This window comes from Callithrix jacchus, chromosome 2 (assembly GCF_049354715.1).
Source record: "Callithrix jacchus isolate 240 chromosome 2, calJac240_pri, whole genome shotgun sequence".
Lineage (NCBI taxonomy): Eukaryota > Metazoa > Chordata > Mammalia > Primates > Cebidae > Callithrix > Callithrix jacchus.
In genome coordinates this window covers 73,772,249-73,797,468 of record NC_133503.1, presented here as the reverse complement: position 1 = coordinate 73,797,468, position 25,220 = coordinate 73,772,249, and the positions used below count along the sequence as shown (strand labels likewise).

Below are 25,220 nucleotides of genomic sequence, written 5' to 3'. Positions count from 1 at the left end.
TTTGTTTTTTGTTTTTTTGAGATAGGATCTTTCTCTGTCACCCCAACTGGAGTGTACTCTCTGTTACCTAGGCTGGAGTGCAGTGGGGAAACCATAGCTCACTGCAGCCTCTACCTGCTAGGTTCAAGCAATCTTCCCACCTCAGCCTCCTGAGTTGCTGGGACCATAGGCATGTGTTAGTGAGCCTGGCTAATTTTGTTGTTGTTGAGATGGAGTCTCACTGTGTCACACAGGCTGGAGTGCAGTGAGGCAGTCTCAGCTCACTTGAATCTCTACCTCCCCAGTTCCAGTGATTCTCCTGCCTCAACCTCCCGAGCAGCTGGGACTACAGGCACAGGCCACCATGCCTGGTTAATATTTGTATTTTTAGTAGAGATGGTTTTGCCATGTTACCCAGGCTGGTCTCAAACTTCTAAGCTCAAATAATCCTCCCATCTCTGACTCCCAAAGAGCTAGTATTACAGGCGTGAGCCACCATGCACAGCCTAATTTTTAATTTTTTGTAGAGATGGGATCTTGCTAGGTTGCCCAAGCTAAGAGCTTTGGCTCTATTTCTGAAAACTATGGGTATAGGACATAGGAGCCAGGCTTCCCCTGCCTTCATCCCTCCTCCCTCCGTCCTGGAAGCTGAAGCTGGAGCGCAGATGCAGTGGATCTTTGTCAAGGAGCTGCAGTTCCTGCCGCCTCCACCCCGCCCCACCTTACCTGGGCTGTTACCTGAGTCCCTTTGCTGACAGCGGCCGGTTGCTACAGAACCAGGCGCCCAGCACCATTGAGGCCACACCCACGCTCCCCACCCCCAGCAGCACGAAGAGGAGTCCTGGGTTGGGGGAGAAGGGATGGTCTAAGTGGGAGGGTGGGGGAGGTGATGGGGGAGGAAGTCGCTGCGTGAGGAAGATGCTGGGGGAGGAACACGGGGCAAGGCCCACCTGGGAAGTTTGGGGTCGGGTTTCTGTTCTGTTGGGGGTCATCTACAGATAAGAAATCTATGTTCTGGGAGGGCATCAGGCTCCTGTACTCTCCAAGGACAGAGCTCACAAAGGGGGACGTAAGTGTTCCTCCTTCTGCCAGGCTTTGTGGTTTCGGGCAGGTGTTTACTCTTAACGTCAGTTTTCTCTTCTGAAAAATGAGGCTCAGCAGGGCACGTGACTCACGCCTACAATCCGAGCACTTTGGGAGGCTGAGGCAAGAGGATCACTTGAGGTCAGGAGTTTGAGACTAGCCTAGGCAACATGGTGAAACCCTGTCTCTACTAAAAAGATAAAAATTAGCTGGGTGTGGTGGTGTACACCTGTAGTCCCAGCTATTCAGGAGGCCGAGGCAAGAGAATTGCTGAAATCCAGGAGGCAGAGGCTGCAGTGAGCCAAGATTGTGCCACTGCACTCCAGCCTGGGTGACAGAGTAAGACTCTGTCTCAAAAAAAAAAAAAAAAAAAAGAAAAGGGGGCTGGGGAGTTGGGGAGAGATAGCATGGGGAGAAATGACAGATATAGGTGATGGGGAGGAAGGCAGCAAATCACACTGCCATGTGTGTACCTATGCAACAATCTTGCATGTTCTTCACATGTACCCTAAAACGTAATATGCAATAAAAAAAAGAAAGAAAAATGAGGCTTATGGTCCCTGTCTGGTTGGGTAATTGTGGAAAACTGCCAGCTCGGACTTGTTATCATGAGCTCCGCCATCTTTGTCCTGGGGCTCCTGTTTAGTTGTTTTTTGGTTTGAGCATGAACTCTGAGCCACACCATTTTACAGATGGGGAAACTGAGGCTCAAAGTGCCTAAGTCTCTTGGAGAGGGTCCCCTACCCAGGAGGTAGACAAGACCAGCTTTGAACAAAACCCTTTCTCACTTGAGCTCAGAGAAGGTAACACTTAGGTTACTTGAGCACTTACTATGTCCAGTCCCTGTGCTAAGCACTGCTTTGTTGTTGCTGTGTGTTTTTCTGGATACAGGGTCTCTCTGTGTCACCCAGGCTGGAGCGCAGTGGCAAAATCATAACTCACTGCAGTCAACAAATCCTAGGCTCAAGCAATCCTCCCACCTCAGCCTCTCAAGTAGCTGGGACTATGAGTGCATGCCACCATGACTGAGTAATTTTAGAATTTTTTGTAGAGATGGGATCTTGCTGTGTTGGCCAGGCTGGTCTCAAACTCCAGGTCTCAAGCAATCATCCTGCCTTGGCCTCCCAAAGTGCTGAGATATCAGGCATCAGCCACTGCACTTGGATTATAGTACTTTAGCTATAACCCCTCTAAAGTAACCTAGCCTGATGAGGAAACACTATTCACTGTATTTTGACAGCAGAGGGATCTGGCACAGAGAGGTCAAGTCACTTGCTCAAGGTCACACAGCGAGTAAATGAAACAGAGGCTTGAATCCAGGTTTGTATAATTTACAGGAACCCCAGCCTAAAGGCTGTGAATGCCCCAATTAAGATAAGATCCATCACCCCAACCCCCTCCTCTTACAGCTTCTGAGGTTGGGAGGTGATCTCTGGGGGCTACCAAGCTTCTGTTCAGGGTTGGAGGGGGTGGGGAAGCCAGCTGTGTGAGGCTGGACCCATGCAGGCTACCTGCTCTCTCAAGCTGCCAATGCACAGCCTGATGCCTCCACCACCCTGCCTCCTCTAATTGCTAATTGGCCCCTTTGACATTGGCGGGGTGGGGAAAGGTAGGTAAGGCAGCCATAACACACCCCCTCCAAGATGGAGAAATCCCATTTCTACTAAATATACAAAATTAACTGGGCATGGTGGTACATGCCTCTAATCCCAGCCATTTGGGAGGCTGAGGCAGGAGAATCTCTTGAACCTGGGAGGCGGAGGTTGCAGTGAGCCAAGATTGTGCCACTGCGGAGCTTGGCGCAGCATGGCCAGACGGCTGGACCTGCAGCAGGAGCGTAACTTGCCGGAGCTCATCTAGAGTGTCGCCAGCCTCCAGGACGAGACAGACCCCAACTTCCAGCTCGCCCTAACTTAGCCTGGTCCAGCTTAAGGTGCGGGGCACGGTGCGAGGCGGAGCGGGGGGACGCGGGGCAGTGCGGCGCGGGGCTCTGCGTGGGGTCGCAGCACAAGGGGTCGCTGGCATGGGGCTGCGGCGTGATGCTGGGGGATCGCGGGGCGGAGCGTGCAGGGGGGGGATCATGGCGCGGGGCTCGCGATCACGGCGCAGAGGGGCGCGGATTCCCTGGAACAGGACGCGCTGGGGCGGGGCACGGGGCTGAGGTGGAGGAGGCCTCTGGGCGCCGCCCGCTCGATGCTGACCAGGCTCTCGGGGTAAGCGTGGAACTGGGTTCTTTCGGGCCGGGGCGCGCGCCTGCAACCCCAGGGCTCTTGGATGCCCAGGCGGTACTTAAGGCCAGCCTGGACGATATAGCAACTCCATCTCTATATAAATTTTTTTCTTTTTAAGTAAAGAGATTGTATTCTCACTGATTCCTGCTCCCTGGTCAGCCAGCACAATTTCTCTCTCACTCTGCTTTCATTTTTCCAAAACACATGTCAGGACACTGATTTAACCTGTCATTACTGTCTCCTCTACTTCCACTCCAGCTAGAATGCTGCATCCCTGCACAGCTCCTGGCAGGTAGCACGGTAAGTCACCTTAACGGAGACCTGTGGGGATTGCTCCCGTGTGAGGCCCCTAGGAAATGGGCCTCGCCATACGGTGAGCTTGAGCCCTGACACAGATCCCCGGTTGGGGGAGTCCAGCTGAGGGAAAGCAGGAACCAAGAGAGGGACTATGTTATTCTAAATAATTAACAGACATTACTTTATGGATATGAGGACTTGGGAGGCATTGTGTCTACTTTCGGATTGTTACGGTTTATTGCTTGATTGTGTCCATTTTGGACCTGTGTTACTTACTTACCGTAACTTACAGGGCGTAACTGTAACTTACTTACCATGACTTACGGGGCGTGACTGTAATCTACTTACCTTGACCTATTGGGCGTAACCTACTTACTGGAAGAAACCTACTTACTGGGCGGAGCCTACTTACGGGGCTTAACTTACTTACTGGGTGTAACTTGCTTACTGTAACTTAAGTACGTTAATCTGGTGTAAACAACTTTAACTTCAGAAAAGTATATAATGAAACACATTGCAAAAATAAAATTGCTGCATGAGCATAGCGCATGTAGCCCTCCAGACCTCGCCTTTTCTATCTCCTTTTTTTCCAGCGCGGGCTCTCTTCCAGGTTTGGGACCCTCTCGCTGGACGAGATTCCCGGGCTCGCGTTCAGTTCACAACAGCTGGCGCCCAAGGTGGGGCGAGTCAGTTCGCAACATCACCTAGTACAATTGCTAATGCCGTTTCTCTTGTAACTAATTTCTTGTTTCATTGGTTGGTTGGGTTTTTTTTGTTTTGTTTTGTTTTTGAGACAGAGTCTCAAGTCTGGCTCTGTTGCCTAGGCTGGAGTACAGCGGTGTGATGGTGGCTCACTGCAACCTCTGCCTCCCTGGTTCAAGCGATTCTCCTGCCTCAGCCTCCCCAAGGCACGTGCCACCGTGCTTGGTTTATGTGTGTGTGTGTGTGTGTGTGTGTGTATTTTTTTTAGTAGACATGGGATTTCACTGTGTTAGCCGGGATGGTCTCAATCTCCTGACCTCGTGATCTGCACCCCCTTGGCCTTCCAAAGTGCTGGGATTACAAGCGTGAGCACCAGGCCTGGCCTCTTGTAACTAATTTTTAAAGACTTACAGAGTTTAGATGTTTAGGTGGAGTGAGATGTCCTATTTTTCCTTATGGGAGATGTAAATTAAACAATATTTTAGTTCGTTACTCATAATGAAGTTATTAGTAAAAGAATGTTAATGTTCTGCCTGTTTAATTTCAGTAAAAATCTTCTTGAATAATGATTAGGTTTTCAAAACCTGTAATCTTAGTTACCTTAATGATCATAGCCCTAAAGTGTCTAGTTAGTTGGTTTATAATAGGAATACAGGGCTTTCAGATTCTTTTAAAATATGCCAAGTTTCCAAAGTAATAAACTGAATTCTTAACTGTAACTTATAAAAATATACAATGTGTGAAATAGGTTATACAATACAGAAATGTAAATGCTGAATCCCAAGTTATTTTTCTATTAATATTTCTAAATGACAGTAGGCAGATGTTCATCATTTTAGAGCTGGGAGAGACATTAGAGATTACTATTTACCTTCATAAAATGGAACTCTACATTACCTATACCTAAATTATAGGTAAAGTGGTGTTCCATTCAGCCATTTACTGGAATAGAATCAGATGTGGTTTTCAGTAGTGAAATTTTATTTCTTTTAAGTACAGATTGCTGGCTGCAATAATAAAAAAGGCAAAACTTTTTTGCATAGGCTATTATTTATATATATATACATTAGTTGCATAGGCTATGCTCTAATGTTATGATGCTTTAAACCATCAGAAAAATGAATAGTTCATGTTTGCATTTTAAAAAATTGTGGCCATTTAGAATTCTAGGCCCTAGAAATTCAAAAATGAGTAAGTTATAGCCTCCATCTTTAAGAAAGAGACAAAAGTTAATCACAGTATAATATATGATAGGGATTTTTATAATTCAGATATTTGTTAATTTGGATGAGGAAAAAATTGTACTAATCTCTAACTGAAAAGTAGCATCTCCTTCCGTTATGAATGAAGACAGAAAACCATAGGGGAAAGAGAACACTCACCTTTGAGAATGAGTTAATTAAAATGTTAAATGTTTTAGAATATCAATTTAATAAATGTTTCAATATTTTTAAATTTTTATCTGATTGTATTTTATTTTGAGTCTTGTTAGTCTTTTTTCCTTTAGTTTTGATATTTTTTTCAAAGATAGATACAATAAAGCTGATGAAGTTCTTCTGTCACATTTTAGAAAAGACAGATGATTTAGATTCGGGAAAATACTTGATGGAAGGTGAAGAAACGGACATTGTTCCAGACATGGACACACCAGTAAGTGACAGTAGTTTTGCTATTAAAAATTTAAATACACACCAGGTGATAGAGATGATTGTAATGTGTCTTCCACCCTAGGTCAACTAAGCTAAAACAGGAACACTTTTAACTAATCTAGAATCATTTATCATGGAAGTCTGGTTAGGAATTTACACCAAATCACTAGTATTAAGAAGTTACAAGGGGGTGGGCATGGTGGCTCAGCACTTTGAGAGGGTAAGGAGGGAGGATTGCTTGAGCTTAGGAATTTGAGACCAGCCTGGGTAATGTAGCGAGAGTTTGTGTCTATTTTTTAAAAATAGATTTTAAAGAAAGACATTGTTTGGGCACACTGGCTGACACCTGTAATCCTAGCACTTTGGGAGACCAAGGCAGGTAGATCACTTGAGGCCAGAATTTCGAGAGAAGCCTGGGCAATATAGTGAAACCCCATCTAGTAAAAATACAAAAAAATTAGCTGGGCATGGTAGCACACACCTGTAATCACATCTACTCGGGAGGCTCAGACATGCGAATATCTTGAAGGTCGAGGTTGCAGTGAGCTGAGATCATGCCATTGCACTTTGTCACCTGGGTGACATGTCACCTGGTTTTCATGTTACAGAAAAAAAGAAAAAATAATAATTATATTTCCATTCCTATAATAGGCACTTCCAGGAGATTTAGAAAAAAAAATTCATTTGGTTTTTGTTTTTCTGTTCCATGTTGCTTCAAAAAAAAAAATCCAGCTGGAATTTTTATTGGGATTGCAGAGAATTTATAGATCTAACTTGGGGAGGTTTGATTACCTTAACATGTTAATATCTACATTTATTGTAACTTTATCTTTTACTAGATCTTGGAAATCTTCTTTTTGAAGATCTCCAGTGTTCTTTTGTTAATTTCTATATCTGTTACAGTTTTTATTTTTGTGAGTGATACTTCTTTTATTTATTCCTGATGTAGAGGAAATAATTCTGGTTTTCTTATATGCCACCTTTTTGTTGAATTCTGATATGAATCATAACACTTTGTTGATTCCATTTGGTTTCTTATATAAATGATTAGTGTCATCTGCAATGATTAGTATCACCTAGGTGACAAAGTGAGAGACTGTCTCCAAAAAAGAAAAAAGATAAGTTAAAAGGGTTGAGTATAAGTATCTCTTAAGGACCTGTGATCTTGAGACTTTCTGCCACCAAAAATAATTCCATTCCTTATTGTTTTCATGTTACAGAAAAAAGAAAAAGTAATTAATTATATTTCCATTCCTGTAATAGGCACCTCCAGGAGATTTAGAAAAAAAATTCATTTGGTTTTTGTTTATCTGTTCCATGTTGCTTCAAAATTTTTGCTTTTCTTCAAAATATTCTTAGTCTTTTAATATGAATAGATTTAAGTGTTATACTCTGTAAGGCTAAAGTGTATTTATTTTTTAAATCAGAATTGGTCTGAAGAAAGTGTTGAGGAAAATGATTAACAGCCATTAAGCAGAGAGGACTTCATAAAACCATTTTTAAAACGATTAGAAATCTTTTCTATATGATGCTTAAGTAGTAGTACTGTAGAATTAATGTTGAATTAATGCATGCAGAGTGTAATTTTGTAATTGTTTTTCCTATAGTTCTGAGAACTTTCTTAGGCCTAAATGTTTCCATTTTTTTTTTTCTTGGAGAAGGACCAATTTTGCTAAGATTGTGCCACTGCACTCCAGCAACAGAGTGAGACCTTGTTTCAAAAAAAAATTAAAATAAAAAACCATAAGGGAGGATATGCATAGATTATATGCAAACACTATGCCATTTTTTATCAGGGACTTGAGGACCTACAGATTTTGGTGTCTGCAGCATTCTTGCAATCAGTCCCTGGTGGATATTGAAGGTCAGCTGTATTTATTCCAGACTTTCTCATCTGTGCTCTTGCTGTCAGTGTGACCTGAAAACAGACAGACTGTTATTTATGTGGCTTTATAATATTATGTTTTAATACATAGATGGCAGGTTTCCTCTCAGCTGCTTGGGAGGCAGAAGCAGGAGAATCACTTTGCTCTGTTTTTCTTTTTTGGAGGCAGGGTCTCACTCTGTTGCCCAGGCTAGAGTACAATGGCACAATCTTAGCTCACTGCAACCTTTGCCTCCTGAGCTCAAGCAATCCTCCCACCCTAGCCTCCTAAGTAGCTGGAACGACAGGCGAGTGCCACCACACCAAGCTATTTTTTGTAGAGACAGAGTTTCACCATGTTGCCCAGGCTAGTCTCAAACTCCTAGACTCAAGCAATTCACTCACCTCTGCCTCCTAAAGTGCTGGGATTACAGGTGTGAGCTACTGTGCCCAACCCACTTTGCTCTTTTTCTTTTCCTCCCCATTCAGCTTCCCCAAGTAGCTGGGATTACAGACATACACCACCACACTCAGCTAATTTTTGTATTATTAGTAGAGATGGGGTTTCACCATGTTGGCCAGGCTGGTCTCGAATTTCTGACCTCAACTGATCTACCCACCTCTGCCTCCCAAAGTGTAGGGATTACAGCTGTGAACCACTGCCCACTTTGTTCTTTTTCAAAATTGGCTTAGCTATTGGTGAACTTTTATTCCTCCATAGACATTTTAGAAGCAAGATGGTAAACTTTAAAATAAAAAAAGGCTCACCTGGCTGATGCCTGTAATCCCAGCACTTTGGAAGGCCGAGGAGAGTGGATCACTTGAGATCAGAAGTTTGAGACCAGCCTGACCAACATAGTGAAACCCTGTGTCTACTAAAAATACAAAATTAGCTGTGGTGCCTACCTGTAATCCTAGCTACTAGGGAGGCTGAGGCAGGAGAATTGCTTAAACCAGGCAGGCAGAGGATGCAATGAGCCACAATCATGTCATTACATCCTGGACAACAAGAGCAAAACTGCATCTCAAAAAAAAAAAATCCAGCTGGAATTTTTATTGGGATTTCAGAGAATTTATAGATCTAACTTGGGGAGGTTTGATTACCTTAACATGTTAATATCTACATTTATTGTAACTTTATCTTTTACTAGATCTTGGAAATTTTCTTTTTGAAAATCTCCAGTGTTCTTTTGTTAATTTCTATATCTGTTACAGTTTTTATTTTTGTGAGTGATACTTCTTTTATTTATTCCTGATGTAGAGGAAATAATTCTGGTTTTCTTATATGCCACCTTTTTGTTGAATTCTGATATGAATCATAACACTTTGTTGATTCCATTTGGTTTCTTATATAAATTATTAGTGTCATCTGCAAATATTGTTTTTTATATGCAAATATGGTTTTAGTGTCATCTGCAAATATGGTTTTATGTCCTCCTGCTAGTTCTTATGCCTGTGTCTTCTCTGTGATGTTGTGATCTAATCTCTTTTCTGGCCCAGCAGCCAGCCCTCTACTCCGTAGCGGAAGCAACAGCTCATAGGAGTGGGCTTCCTGGACAACTAGGTCTCATCCTCAGTGGGGTTATACCTGAAACTCCTCCGTTAAGTGCGATGGTTGTTTGGTATTAGTTCAGGGTATGTAGTCTTTAAAAAATTAAGATAATATTCTTGTATTCCTTTTTTTCTACAGACTTTAATCATAAATAAATGTTGAATTTTTATTAAATGATATTATTTATCTGTGAGATAATCTTAGAACTTTTCTCTTTTATCCTAATAATACATTGATAAACTTTCTAATATTGAATTATCCTTGAAATCTTCACCTAAACTTGTTTGATTATGTTATTTTTTAGTACATTATTAGATGGGGTTCAATTTTGGATTCACTTTTTTTTTTTTTAAAGACAGAGTCCTGCTCTGTCACCCAGGCTGGAGTGCAGTAGCATGATCACAGCTCATTCCAGCCTCAACCTCCTGGGCTCAAGCTATGCTCCACCTCAGCCTCCTAAGAAGCTGGGACTTCAGGTGCATGCCACCACACCCAGCTAATTTTTTTTTTTTTTGCTTTTTTTGTAGAGATGAAGTTTCACTATGTTAGAGACCAGCCCAGGCTGGAATTGCAGGTGTGAGCCACTGAGCCCGCAGGTTAGCGATTTTTTAATATAAGATTTTTCATCTTTATTCTTTGATGAATTACTTTATCATGTCTTTATCTGGTTTAAGCATCACTGTTATATTAGCCTCATAAAATGTTACGTGGCTTTCTCTTTTTTTGCTTTTTCAAATGACTCATGTAAGATAAACATTATCTAATCCTTCAGAATTTAGCACCAGTGCTGAGGTTTTGGGAGTGGTTGGGAAGGTCTTTGGTTACCATTTTAATTTCCTTGATGGTTATTGGACTATTAATATACACCATTGTGGGGGTCCGGCACGTCTGCCGGGGGGCTTCTGACCAGCAGAGAGCCTCAGCCCCACTTAGGTGTTCTTAACCTGGAAGAGGGAGTGCACGGAAGAAAAGATAGATAAGAGAGTGGGGTCTGGAGGACTGCCAGGCAATGCTGGAGCAATAAGTGCCAAGACAGCAAGTTTATTTGTGCAAACTACAGGTTATATACCTTTCAGTGTTTGAGGAGTGACGTACATTCCATTGTATCTTGAAATAAAATCAAGAACAAAAAATCACAAGAAAAGGGGTACAGAAAGTATGACTCTTAACCAAAGGGTGTACAGCAAAGGGACAATAAAGCTTGCAAAAAGGGGATCATAAATCTAAACATGTGTTTTTCTAAAATCAGTTAAGCAAGCAACTAAGATTGTTAACAAGGTATAGCTGGACCTTTCTAAATGTCATTCTAACCTTGCCTATTCATATAGGATCATATGCAAACAATATGATTGAGTTAGCAGAGGTAAATGAAGTCATACAGTTATTGTGCAGAGAAGGAACTAGAAGGCACACAATGTCTACCCATACAATGTCTCATTAGACCACAAGGCCTGAGCTCAGCCATTCTGTTGCAAATGTCAGAGGCAAAGATTGATGTTTGTAAAATCAGTGCAACCAGACTTCCTCCTTTCCCTTAGCTCAACAGCCTCCAGGAGAGGAGAAACGTGTATGGGCTCAAGCTCAAGATGGCGAGGGTTCTGTCAAGGGCCCTTCGCAGGAGCAATCCCCACACACCATTTACATCTTTTATGTGTGGGACAATTTTTTTAACTTTCTAGTCAATTACATTAATTAAATTTAGTATGTGTTTCTTTCTAAATGTGTTGCTGGTCTTGAACTCCTAGACTGAAGTGATCGTCCCATCCTGGTTTCCCAAATGGCTGGGATTATACATGTGAGCCATAGAACCCAGCCAGTATATGTGGTTTAAAATAAATGATTATATGTAAGTAAATGTTGTTAGGTCACTGTTATTTTTAAAAAGCCATTTTCAACTATACATTTGAATGGATCTGTAAGTCCAGATATTGTGACCCAGTATTTATTGTTGTTGTTAACTATTATAACTCAAACTTACTACATTTCTTTCAAGCAGATGAGCCAGATGACTGAAGCTGGCTGGAACATCATGTGGTCCATCAGTGCTGGACAGCCAGGCCTTCCCAGTTTCCTCATAGCTTACTTTTGCACTCCAGTTTAGCTGCTGTCTGGTAAGAAGCTAAAGTTTTCATTTAATGTGATAATATAAAAAGCTTTGATGTTTAAGCATTTGGCTTTGATTTATGACTTCAGTTCCTCTGTGAAATTTAAATTTGTTTTGGTTTTGACAATTTCTTTTTTGAACAGAGTCTTACTCTAGTTGCCCAGGCTGCAATGCAGTGGTGATATCTCAACTCACTGCAGTCTTCACCTCACCCAGCTGATTTTTGATTTTTTATTGATTGATTTTTGGTGGGGGGAGAGAAAGTCTCACTCTGTTACCCTGGCTGGAGTGCAGTGGCATAATTGTGGCACACTGCAGCCTCTGCCTCCCTGGTTCCAGCAGTTCTCATGTTTCAGCCTCCCAGGTAGCTGGGATTATAGGCACACATCACCACACCCAGCTAATTTTTATATTTTTTAGTAGAGATAGGATTTCTCCATGTTGCCCAGGCTGGTCTCCAACTCCTGACCTCAGGTGATCCGCCTGCCTCAGTTTCCCAAAGTGCTGGGATTACAGGCGCAAGGCACTGCACCCAGCCATAGTGTTTTTAATTATCACAGCATAACTTGAATTTAGGTTCTATCATGTCATCTACAATGTAAAAATCTTTGGAATCTAATTTTGAGAGTCCGTCCTAGGCACAGAAAAGCAGTAATCTGCTGATTTTAAATGTGGGGACTGGGAACCAGATGTTATTAAAAATGTAAGGAAGTGATCTCGGAATATGAGTTGCCTGGTAGATCGTCTCAGTCCGTTGGTCAGGATCCATTTGCTGCTAACTTCTTGCCTTATGCAGAGCTCAGGGCAGGAGCAACTGAACCTTCACCATCTAGAGGCAGGACTGGAGTATCCAACACCCATCCTTGCAGTGCTCTTGAAGAACCAGGGTTGCAGGTGAAGGGGAGTGGGGTGCTGGGCTGTGGAGCATTTAGGGCCATTTTCCCGAGCAAGCCTGAGAGCAGCTCACCCTGCTCGGCGTTTCTGTGTGAGGTTTGGCCTTTCACGATTGTTTCCTGGGATGAACTCACATCAGGTTTTCCTCTGTCCGCCCTTCCCCAGGTGTGCCTGGGTCTGCTCTGGCTCCCTCAGGTGACCAGGCCGAGGGCCAAGGGTTCCCCAGGTGGGCTCTGACCTCCCAGCCCTGGAACCCACCTGCCCAGCACAGGTGTGCACCTCCTGCCCGGGGCGGCCCCAGACAGGTGCCCTGGGTGTCCCTGAGCCTGCTACCCAGCACAGTCTGCCCCCGCGCTGACCCCATCCCCTGCCCTGACCCTGCATGCTCCAACCCAGGACACAGTTCAGACCCCATTACTCCACTTCCTGAGCCAGACTGACCAGCAGCCTCTCTCCTCCTCCCTGCTCCTGCAGCCACCTGTCTTCCTCAGTCCTGCTCCTTTGCCTTTTCCAGAGTGTCACATGTGGGCTTGGAGTCTGGCTTGCTTCACTTAGCATAAGGAGTTGGAGCTTCAGCCATGCTCTGATTTGTCTCTGAAGCGTAAAGATACTAAGGTTTTAAAAGTGTGGCTCTCGGATACAGCCTGAGAGAGAGACTAAAATGATAAAGTGATGAGAAAAATTTTGAAACTATAGTTCATTCAAAACATTAAATAGTATAGAACTGACATGTATGCTGAAAGTGAAATTCCCTTGGTACTTTTAAGTAGTATACAGTGTTTGCTGTGCATACGTAATTTTTTTATAACATAGTGAGAGCATATTGCATATGTTTATCATCATACATTTTTCACTTAATGATGTTTGGTTATTTAAACATCTTAGCAATCTTTATGTGTTGATCTACACAGTGCATACACACAGATTTCCCTTAGTCTTTTAAGTGATTGTATAGGTTTTTTTTTTGTTTTTTTTTTGAGGCAGAGTCTTGCTTTGTGGCCCAGACAAGAGCTCAGTGGTGCAAACTCGGTTCACTGCAATCTCTGCCTCCTGGTTCAAGCAATTCTCCCATGTCACCCTCCCAAGTAGCTAGGATTACAGGCATGCACCACCACACCTGGCTAATTTTTGTATTTTTAGTGTAGACGTAGTTTCACCATGTTGCCCAGGCTAGTCTTGAACTCCTGATCTCAAGTGATCTTCCTGCCTCAGCCTCCCAAAGTGTTGGGATTACAGGCACAAGCCACTATGCCCAGCCAGATGACTACAGTATTCTGTAGTGTGGATGTTCCATAATTCTATCAGCCTCCTGCTAATTGATGTTATAGTTGTTTACTGTTTTACAACACTGCAATCAGTGCTTGTGTCTGTATCTTTGTGCACATACATTTATCATGCTGAAGGTGACTTTGGGTTTAAATAATAGTTAACATTTCATGAGTACTTCTCATGCTCCAGGCATTGTTCTAAGCCAGGGTTACCTGTCAAGGTCCAGGTAGTGACTGCTGACAGCTGTGCAGGCCATGTCATCTCTGGGCTGTAGCACCCATGCAGTGTGGACATTAAGTATGGGGAATGAGTCTGGCTGTGTCTCATAGAAACCTCTGTATGGAAAGAGGCAGTGGTCTGTAGTTTATTGACCACTGTTCTAAGTCGTATACATCCTAATTATTCTCATATTCCTCCAAGGGAGGTGCATTACTATCCCCACTTTGTGAATGAGGAAACTGACACACAGAAAGGAGGAGTCCACGGTGACATGGTTGATCAATGGCCGAGCCAGGCCGTGACCCATCCATTCGACTTGTGGGCTTCAAGTTTAAAGGTTAGAAGGAAGCTGCCAAGTGTCTTCTCCTAAATGTTAGACCTGGTGGTGGGACCCTCAGGCACCTGCTGAACCAGTGGCCTCTGGTTCTTTGAAAGCCATGGTACCACTCTGGGCAGCTTTTGGATGCTGGATAGGCCAGCACCCTCTCAGCACCTCTCATTGTGTGCCTGTCTATATTCCTGCTTTTGATAAATGTTTCCCCAGCACCAGCCTAAAAAGAAGTCAGCACAGCTGGTGCCTGGGACTATCCATCTGGCAGGCAGGAGGAAAGATAGACTTTTCCAGCAGGTGAGATTAAGTTGGGTGCTGGCAAGGTTAACTTCCTTTGATGTCTGCTCCAGAAGGAATCACCTGAGCCCAGGTCGGCATGTTGCTTGGGTACCATGGCCCATTTTCCTTCAGTAATGTGGAGCAGGCAGGGGGCTCATGCCTGTAATCCTAGCACTTTTGGAGGCTGAGGCAGGGCGAATCACTTGACACCAGGAGTTGAAGACCAGCCTGGCCAACATGGTGAAATCTTGTCTCTACTACAACTACAAAATTAGCCAGGCATGGTGGTGCATGCCTGTAATTCCAGCTAGTTGAGAGGCTGAGGCAGGAGAATCACTTGAACCCAGGAGGCAAGGTCACACCACTGCACTCTAGCCTAGGCTGAGTGAGACTGTCTCAAAAAACAAAAATTGTGAAGAATAAATGAGATAATGTATAGAAAAAATACTGCAAGCTGGGCGCAGTGGCTCATGGCTGTAATCCCAGCATTTTGGGAGGCCGAGATGGGTGGATCATAAGGTCAGGAATTCAAGACCAGCCTGGCGAAGATGCTGAAACCCCGTCTCTAATAAAAATACAAAAATTATCCAGGTGTGGTAGCATGCGCCTGTAATCACAGTTACTTGGGAGGCTGAAGCAGGAGAATCACTTGAATCCGGGTGGCAGAGGTTGCAGTGACCTGATATCACACCACTGTACTCCAGCCTGGACAACAGAGCAAGATTCCATCTCAAAAAGAAAAATACTGCATAAGAGATACTGTTTATGCTATGTTTTCTAAAGATTTTATCTTTACATATTTTATAGTGTAAAGTTTTAACTAACATGTCCAAGCGATTTTCATTGTTTTCCCTATTAAATACTATTTAGCCAAATTTTTGGTTATCCTTAGGTATCTTTTATTGGTGGCAGCAGTAATGAAATAGCTTTCTTGAATTTTTATTATGAAGGAATGTTGAATTTTATGTTTTTCTCAGCATGTACTGAAATGATTATATGGTTTTTCTTCCTTGATTTGCTGAACGGATTGTAGCACATTTATATATTTGTGTTTATTGAATCATCTTTATATTCCTCAGATGAATCCCACTTCGTCATGGCAGATAATCCTTTTATTGTCTTGTCAAATGCAGTTTTCATGTATTTTGTTGAGAACTTTTTGTATCTGTGTTGAACAGGATATTTGCCTGTCTTTTTCTTTTTTGAGTTGTGTTTTGGTCTGGTTTTTGTACCAGGGTAGTGCTGGCCTCATAGAACAAGTTTGGAAGTATTTCTTCCTCTTCATTTTTGGGGAAATATTTTGAGTAAAATTGGTATTAGCTCTTTTAAAAATGTCATTGAATTCATCAGTAAAACCATGATTCTTGTGTTTTTCTTTGACAGGAGACTTTTTATTACTACTTTAATTGCATTACCCATAATTGGTCTGTTCATGTTTCTTACCTTTCTATCATTCTATCTACATGAGCCCAGGGATTCAGGGGAGGCCTCAGCGAGTGGCCACAGTAGCTGCTCCCTTTCTCTCTGGCCAATGACACATCTGGTTCATTTCAGCATCCCCAGGTGTTCTAAGGGGGCAGAGTGTAGCCTGCCCTGGCTTGGGAATGCACAAACACAGGGCCCCTGGGTGATCCTAGAGCTGAGGCTGTAGCTAGACAGGGCAAGAGAGGCCCCTGACTTCTCACTTTCTGGTCCCAGTCATGAGGTTTCAGGAGTGGGGCCAGAGTGGGAACATTCAATGTTGTGTAATGACAGGACAGAGAAGGCAGCAGCCTTTGACACTTCACATGAAAATGTGGCATGAGAAGAACCACTGATCAATCCAGTCTTGGCCAGAAAGTCATTGCCCTTGGCAAAAGAGCCAGTGTCTGAGTGCCTGTAGCTATGTATGTATGACCTATATACATATACATATGTAATGCTTCTTGGCTTATAGTGTCTAAATATTTACCATCTAATGCATCAGAAGAAGTGTTTGCCTTTCCCAGTGCTAACTGATAATGGCTGTGCATGACCCTATAAAAATTTAACCACTTTTGATAACAATAAACTAATATTAGCTGCCATTTACTGAGGCTCAGAAACGTTAAGTAACTTGCCTAAGGTCACACAGCTAGTAAGTGGCAGAGCAGAATCTTACAGTGACAGTTTGGAGGGAAGAAGAGAATAAGTGGTGGACTTGATTCTGACCATGCAGATGCAGGTGGCCCCCTGGACTTCAGCTTCTCCAGGGCCAGGCTTAACTCCAGAACTGCCAGGCAGCTCTGTGACCCCATCTCTCCTCATGAGCTTGCTTTGGGATAGCTGCCAAAGCTACTTTTTAATTACAATCCACGTGAGAACACTCTGGCCAGAAGCTTCTATCTTCCTGGCATTTTCCTTCCTGTGGGGCCTCCCAACCCCAGCAGTTCCTCTGTAACATGGCTAACTCCTCTCTTGTTTCCTCCTAGACTTTCCCTTGTGGGTTCAGAGGGGAGACTGATGTTGCTAAGCCTTGCTGAGCATCATTTCTGGTGTGGCAGAGTCAACAGGCCTCCTGCTTCTTGACTACTCCTGACTCATCTCTGCAGAGCAGACACACCTCACTTCTTGGACATCACTGAAGAATGTTCTGGTAAGTAAATTTTTCAGGAATGAAAGCTTACTGCTCAGAACACTCAACTTGAGAAACCTGGAACTATTTTGCCCATTAATCTTTTTATATTTCGGAGCTGGAGTCTGGCTCTTGTCACCCAGGCTGGAGTCCAGTGGCACAATTTCGGCTCACTGCAACCTCTGCCTCCTGGGTGCAAGCAATTCTCTTGTGCTAGCCTCCCAAGTAGCTGTGATTGCAGGTGCCTGCCACCACGCCCAGCTACATTTTATATTTTCAGGACCAGGGTTGGGGCTGGACCAGGACTGTGACAACGTAGGGTCATGTCAGGGCATGACCAGAGCTGGTTCATAGAGAAGGCAAGGTCAATACTAAGTTAGGGCCAGGGCTGAGGCAGGGTCAGTGAATATTGAGGGTGGGACCAGGACTAGGGCACAGCCAAGGCAGTGTATGTCAGGGCATTGGTATGATGGGGATGTTGCAGTGTCATTTCAATGCCAAGACAAGGCAGAACAGGGAAAGACGATAGTAGAGCCAGGGCAGGGACAAGCCAAGGCTGGGCCAGGTCAGGTCAGGGCCAGGATACCTCCAAGTCCAGTTCAGGACCATGGCAGGTCCAGGGTTATTGCAAGACAAAGTTTAGGACCAGGGCTAGGTCTCAACTAAGGCAAGGTCCAGCACAGGGCCTAGTCAAAGCTAGGTTAAGGACCACGGTAGGGACAGGTTAGGGTCTAAGCCAGAGTAGGCCAAGGGCAGGGCCAGGGCAGGGTGAAGACACAACCAGGGTATGGCAGGGAAGGGTGGTTCAAGACAAGGGCTATACCAGGACAGAGCAGGACCAGGACCATGGCAGAGTTAGGGCAGGTTCTTGGCAGGGCCAGGGACAAGGTAAAGGTCAGGGTTAGGCATGGATAAGAGCAGGGTTACGATCAGGGATATGGCAGGGACATGGTAGGGCAGGTCCAGAGCCAGGTCATACAGAGAGTAAAGAAAAAGCCAAGGTAGTAGTAGGATAGGCCAAGGTAATGACACTACTGGGCCATGGCAGGGCCATGTCAGTCCTGGGAGAGAGCAGAACAAGCAAGGCCATGGTAGAGACAGGGCAGGGAAGGGCCAAGGCAAGGATGAGACAAATCAGGCCAATGACATGATTTGTCATCAACATGTTCTATTTCCAAGTACAGGTCATAGAACAGGACCAGGACCATGACCATTGGCAACCCTGGGGTCATGTCAGGACCAAGGTCAGGACAAAAGGCAGGGTCATAGTGAAGGCGTGGCCAGCCCAGGTCCAGGGAAGGGGTAGGGCATGCTAGGGCCAGTGTAGTACAGGGACAAGAAAAGGGAAGGGAAGGTAGGGTCAGGGCAAGGTCAGGGCTATGGCAGAGCAGAGACAGGGAAGGCCAAGGGTAAGGGAAAGGCCAGAGAAGGGCCAGAGAAAAAGCAAACCAGGGAGGGTCCAAGGCATGAATGGCCAATTCAGAACCTGAGCCAGGGGAGGCCAAAGGCAGGACCAGAACAGAGCAAGACCAGGACAGGGAGTGACATAGCAAACAAGGGTAGGATCAGGGCAAGTTTAGGGACAAGATAGGACTAAAATAGCACAGGACCAAGGTAGGATTAGTGCCAGGGCATAATCAGAGAATGACAGGTCCGGGTCAGGGTCAATTCAATGGCATGGGCAGTGTCAGCATCATGCTATGGTCAGGGAAGGTAAATGCAGAGCCAAGGAAGGGCCAGGGTCAAAGCAGACATAGGGTGGGTCCAGTGCCAAGGCACAGTAATTGCAGGGCGAGTACTTTGCCAGGGCAAGTTTAGGACAAGGTCAAGGTTGGGTCAGGGACAGTGCCAGAGCAGGTCAGGGCCAGTCAGGGTCCAGGACCAGGGCAGAACCAGGACCAGGAGAAACCAAATGTAGGGCCAGGGTAGGGTAGGGCTAGGGCAGAGTAGGACTAAGGTAGCACAGGGCCTGGCCAAAAGCAGGGTAGGGCCATAGCAGGGGAAGGACTTGGATCAGGGCAACAGCAAACACTGGGCCAGGGTATGGTGTGACCAGTACAGGGCCAGGTTAGAGGATGACAGGTCAGACCAGGGCAAGACCAGGGAGAAGGCAGAACCAGGGCCAAGGTCATGCCAATGCAGAGAGGGCTGATGAAGGTTCAATGCAGGATGAGGGCAAGACCAGGACATGGAAGACCAAGGAAGAGCAAGGGAAGGACCAGTGCAGGGCCAGGGTCCGGCCAGGGCAGGCTCAGGACCTGGATAAGGACAGAGCCATGGCAGTGCTGGGCAGAGCTAGAGCACAGCTATAGAGAGGGCAGGACAAAAGTCCAGTCAGAGTCAGGGAAAATCCAGGAAGGGTATAGGGCAGGCCAGAACCAGGGAACTTCCAGTGCAGGATAAGACAGAATAATGGTATGACTAGGCCATGGCAGTGCCAGGAAAGGGCAGAACAGGCAGGGCCTTGGTGGTTTCAGGGCAAGGATAGGCTAAGGCATGACAGTGACAAATCAGACCCTGGACATATGCAAGTCCAAGTAAAGGCCAGAACAGGACCAGCACCATGACCATTGGCAGGTCTGGGGCCATGGTAGGACCAGAGTCAGGATGAGGGGCAGGGTCAGAGCCAATGCATGTTCAGGGCAGGGACAGGGAAGCACATTGCCAGGGCAGGACTAGGGTGGGGCCAGAGCAGGGAAGGTCCAGGGAAGGGGCAGGATCTAGTCAAATGCCAAAGCCATGCTCAGAGCAGATCCAAGGAAGAATCAAGACCATTGAAGCAGATGGCCAAGGAAAGACCAGAACAGGGAAGGGGTCAGCACAGGGCCAGAGTGAAAGCAGTGACAGGGTCAGAAGCATTGCAAGACCAGAGGAAGGGCAGGACAAAGGCCACGTCCAGGTCAGGGCTATGGCTGGAGGATTGGGTAGGTTCAGGACCATAGCCAAGTGAGGACCATGACAGAACCAGGGCTGGGTCAGGACCCTCATATTGGCAATCAGGGCAAGGAAAATGGCAGTGCCCAGGCAGGACTATGCCAGGGTAGGACCAGAACTGGGCCAGGGCCAGAGCAAGGGCAGAATGAGGGCTGGGTCATGGCCAGGAAGAAATCAGGGGCAGGGTCACAGCCGGGGACATGACACGACCAAGATGAGGGCCAGAACTGAGCCAGAAATAGGACAGGACCAGGACCAGGCAGAAACATGGTAGGGCCAGGGCTTGGGACAGGGCAAGTTCAGGATCAGCACAGGCCAGGGCAGGGCTACGGAAGTGCAGAGCTAAGGCACGATGGGGTCATTGTAGAGCAAGGACGTGGCCAGACAATGGCAGAGTAGGGGCACAGAAGGCCATGCTGAGGACATGAACCAGGTAGGGCCAACCACAAGGCTGGGCCAGAAAGGGGCCAGGACAAGGGAAAGACCACTGAAGGGCCAAGGAAAGGGAGGGCCATGGAGGAGCCAAGGCAAGGACAGAGCCATGTGAGAACCAGAGTCAGGGTAAGGGCAAGGCAAAGGGAAGGGTGGGCCACAGCAGGCCAGAGTAGGGCCAGGGTGAGGTCAAAGCTAAGGCAGGCCCAGGATAGCACAGGGTTAAGGCAGGGCCAGTGAAGGGCAAAGCTATGGCATCACCAGGGCAGAACCAGGGCATGGTCAGGTCCATGGTTTGAACAGTGCCATGGCCAGGTTTAAGACAAGGCTGGGCAGGACCATGACAGGGACAGGACCATGACAGAACCAGGGTTAGGAGCAGGGGTCGGTGATCAAGGTCAGGGCTGGGGCCAGGTCTGTGCTAGGGTCAGAGTGAGGGCCAAGGTAGGGCAGGGCCAGATCAAAGGGCCAAGACCAGGACCAGTGTGACATCAGGGTCAGGATAGAACTAAGATTGTGCAGGGTCAGACCTAGGCCAAAAGCAATGCATGGTCAGGGTCCCAGACATTGTGGCCAAGTCTAGGCAAGGGCCAGGACAAGAGCAAATGCAGAGCCAAGGAGAACACAGGAACATGGAGGGTCCAGAGGAGGGCAAGATCAAGACAGAACCAGAACCAGCATGAAGCAAAAAAAAAAAAACAGGGAAAAGGCAGTGCAAGACCAGGTTAGGGCCAGGTCCAAAAAAGGACAGGGCTAGGATAGAACAAGGCATAGCAAAAAGCAGAGCAGGAGTCATAGCTGGGTTATGACTAGGAACAGGACCAGAATATTTTGGGGCCATTACAGGCACGTAACAGAGGATGACAGTGAAAGACCAGGGCAAGGAAGAAGATAGGGACAGGGCCAAGGCTGTGCCAAGGCAGAGAGTGCCAGAGCAGGGTCATTGCAGTGTGAGGGCAAGACCAGAGAATGGAAGGGCATGGAAAGTCCAGGCCAAAGCCATGGTCTAGGCAGGGCAGTGTCAGGGTCAGGGCCTGGATAAGGGAAGGGCTAGGGCCAGGGATATGACAGGACCAGATCGGGCATGGCAAAAGTCAAGGTAGGGGGAGGGCAGGTCCAGAAAGGGGCTAAGGCGGGGTAAGGCCAGGGCAGAAACAGTGCAAGGTAAGACAGGGCAATGGCATGACTGGTTCATGGCAGGAACAAGTACAGCATAGCAGAGGGCCAAGGAAAGGCCATGGCAGGAAAGAGCTGGGGAAACATCAGGACCATGACAGTGCCAGGGCCAGAAGTAGGGCAAGACCAGAGCCAGGACAGATCCAGGGACAAGAGAGGGTCAGAAACATGGCAAGACAAGTGGCAGGGTGAGGGCTGTGGGCAAGTCAGAGCCAGGGTACTGGGTAATGCAGTGCCCAGTCATGGGTCGGCTAGGGCAGAGCCAGGACTGGGGTCAGGCTGGAACCTGGACAGAACCTGAGCTGGGTCATGGCCAGGGAGAAATGAGAGGCAGGGTCACAGCCAGTGTCATGGCAGGACTAAGACCAGGATCAGGACACAGTCAGAAGCAGGGCAGAACGAGGGCCAGCGCAGGGACAATGCAGGTCCAGGACTTGCAACGGTGAAGGTAAGGACCAGCACAAAGTCAGGGCAGGGCAGGGCTAGGTTAGCACTGAGCCAAGACAGTGTAGGGCCAGTGCCAGAGCAGGACCAGGAAAGGGCCAGGCTATGGCAGGACAGGCACATGGAAGCCCAGAGTCGTTATATGGACAGAGCAGGGCCCACAAAAAGATGGTGCCAGAAGGGGCCAGGACAAGGTTACAGCCAGAGAAGGGTCAGGGGCCAAGGCAAGAGTAGGGCTATTTCAGAACCAGAGCCAGCACAGGATAAAGGCAGGGCTAGAGCTGGGCAAGACCAGGGTGAGGAAGACCAGGGTAAAGTCACAGCAAGGTCAGTGCCAAGGCAGGACTTGGATACATAGTTTCAAGGCAGGCCAGGGAAAGGTAGTGCCAGGGTATTGCCAAGGCAGAACCAGGGCATGGCAGAGTGAAATCCATGGAATGGACAGGGCATGGTGAGCACCATGTCATAGCCAGGGAAGGTCCAAGGATAATCCTGGGCCAAGAGGGGCTAGGGCCAAACAAGCATAGGATGGTTCCAGTGCCAAGGCACAACCAGTGGGGGCCAGGCCATTGCCAGGGCCAATGTAGGGCCAGGCCAAGTTTGGGTCAGGGATAGAGCCAGACAAAAGGTAGTGCCAGGAATGTTCCAGGGTAAGGGCAGGCCCAGGACAGAACCAGGACAAGGCAAAGTTAGGGTCAGGACAGGACACTGCCAGTGTAGGGCTATGTCAGAGCAGGAATAATGTAGCACAGGGCATGGCTAAATGCAGGGGAGGGCCATTGCAGTACAGGCTAGGAACAGGGTTAGGCCAAGCAGAGGGCACAGTGTGTGGCAGGGACAGGGCAGAGGAGGTCAGGACCAGGTCATGGACAGATTAATCCTGGGATAAACCCAGGGCAAGACCAGAGCCAATTCAAGAAGAAGGCAGAGCCAGGGTCAAGGCAGAATCAGGCTAGAAGAGGACCAGTGCAAGACCAATGCAGGTTGAAGGTGAGATCAGAGCACCGAAGGGGGCAGGACCATGGTGGGTCAGGGCTGTACAAGGCTAGGGCCCAGCCCAGGAATATTGCAGGATCATGGCCAAGGCAGAACCAGAGCCAGGCCACAGATAAGGCAGAGCAAGTGCCAAGGCAGGGCCAGGTAGTTCCAGGATTGAGTGACAGTGAATCCTATGTTCTAGGGCTGAGGCAGTGTCAGGGAAAATCCTGGGCTGAGTCAGGGTTACACCAAAGACAAGGCCATGGAAGGACCAAGATTATTCAGGGTCAGGGAACATCTAGGACAGGGTCAGGCAGGGCAGTGGAAGGGCCAGCCCATGGTAGGGCCAGGTCAGTGCTGTGACAAGGCAGAGGCAGGCCAGGATAGCACAGGACAAATGCATGGCTGGTCCAATGAAGGGACAAGATCAAGGCAAAGAAAGATCAGCACCAGGGCAATGGCAGGACCACCAACAGAGCTAGGGCCAGAAAAATGATAGGGCCAGGGTGGAGGCTAGGGCCAGAACAGCACATCAGAGTAGGGCTGGGCAAATAAGAGCCAGGTCAGGGTCAGGGTCCATGATGGGGCCAGGGCCGGGGCAAGGTCATGACCAGGTCTAGGACAAGGCTGAGGGAGGGCTATGACAGGGCCAGTGCTATGGCAGTTCCAGGGTCAGGAGCAGGGGTCAGGCCTGGTTTAGGGGCATGGTGAGGTCCAAGGTAGGACAGGGCAAAGGGGCAAGACCAGGACCAGAGCAAGATCAGGGACAGGGCAGGACTAGGTAAGCTCAGGGCCAGGGCCATGCCAGGATCAATGTAGGGTCAGGGACCAAGCCAGGACCAAGACTGGGCCAGGAACAGCCAGAGCAAGGGTAGGGCCTCAGAGAAGGCAGGACTAGGGAGAGTCCAGAGCAAGGGCAGGGCTAAGGCATTTCAGAACCAGGACAAAGCAAAGGCAGGTACAGGGAAGGCAAAGACCAGGTAAGTGATAGAGCAGGGTTAGGGTAAGACGAAGCATCACTAGAAGCAGGGCAGGGCCATAGCAGGTGCAGGACTAGGAGCAGGGCCAGGAAAAGCAGTGGGCCACGGTATGGTGGTGCCAGGACATTGGATGACAGAGTAGGACCATGTCATGGACAGGATAGTTCCAGCACTAGCCTGGGGAAGGGCCAAGGCAAGGTTAGGGAGAAGGCATGGCTAAGACTGGGCCAAGGCAAGGTTAGGGAGAAGACATGGCTAAGGCCATGCCAAGGCATAGACCTCCAGTACAGGGTCAATGCAGGGTAAGACCAAGACCAGAGCATCGAAGGGCACGGGAAGAGCAAGGGAAGGTCCATGGTAGGATTATGGGCAGAGCAGCATCAGTGTCTGGATCAAGGATGCTCTAGGGCCAGAGCTATGGATGGGCCCTGGCAGGGTGCTGGCTAAATAAGAGCAGAGCCGAGGCAGATCATAGAGAAGGCAGGGCAAAAGCCAAGGCAGGGTCAGAGCACATCCAGGGAGTGGCTAGGTCTGGGCAGGGTAAAGGCACAAATAGTGCAGGGTAAGACTAGGCAATGGCACACAAGGGCCAAGGCAGGGTCGGGAAAGGGCAGTATAGCATGACCTTGATGGACCAGGGCAGAGACTGGTCAAGGCATGGCCGGGACAAATCAGGCTCAGGACATGTCCAAATACAGGTGAGGACCAGAACATGACCAGGACAGTGGCCACTTGCAGGCCTGGTGCTCTGACCAGAGTCAGCAGGAGCAGCAGGGCCAGATTCAAAGGATGGCCAGCACAGGTCCAGGGAGGGGACAGGGTAGCACATGGCAAAGACAGGGCCATGTAGGGTCAGGGAAGTGGGTAGTGTAGAGTCCAGTCAGGGCTGGACCAGGTCAGGACTGGGACTACGTCATGGCTAGGGAAAAACCAAGGGCAGGTCAGAGCCAGGGACATGACAGGATGAGGACTAGGGCCAGAAGAGGGCCAGAAAGGGCAAAACATTGACTAGGGTAGCTATATGGCAGGGCCAGGAAACGTTCATGGTCAGAGAAGGCATAGGAAATAGACAGAACCAGGAAAGGGCCATGGCAAGGGCAGGTACAGGTCAGAACTAAAGCCAGGATACACCAAAGGGAGGACCTGGGTAGGGTAAGGGTAGGATAGGGAGGAACGTGGTAGACCAGTATAGTGTAAGTCCAAGACAGAATTATGGCATGGCAGAGGAAG

At 47.4% G+C, this 25,220-nt stretch overlaps 1 long non-coding RNA gene across 2 annotated transcripts in view; it reads left to right on the top strand.

Annotated features, from left to right (window-relative positions):
- Positions 1-2,537: 2,537 nt before the first annotated feature.
- LOC108590080 (uncharacterized) overlaps positions 2,538-25,220 on the top strand; it is a 43,734-nt gene continuing 21,051 nt past the window's right edge. Inside the window, exons 1-4 of one of the 2 annotated variants that reach the window (XR_008479527.2) lie at positions 2,538-2,995; positions 5,863-5,942; positions 11,354-11,468; positions 16,904-17,067. This is a non-coding gene — a long non-coding RNA (uncharacterized LOC108590080). Of the gene's footprint in view, positions 2,996-5,862; positions 5,943-11,350; positions 11,469-16,903; positions 17,068-25,220 lie in introns of both variants that reach the window. The other variant, XR_004735793.3, reaches the window with a different exon arrangement.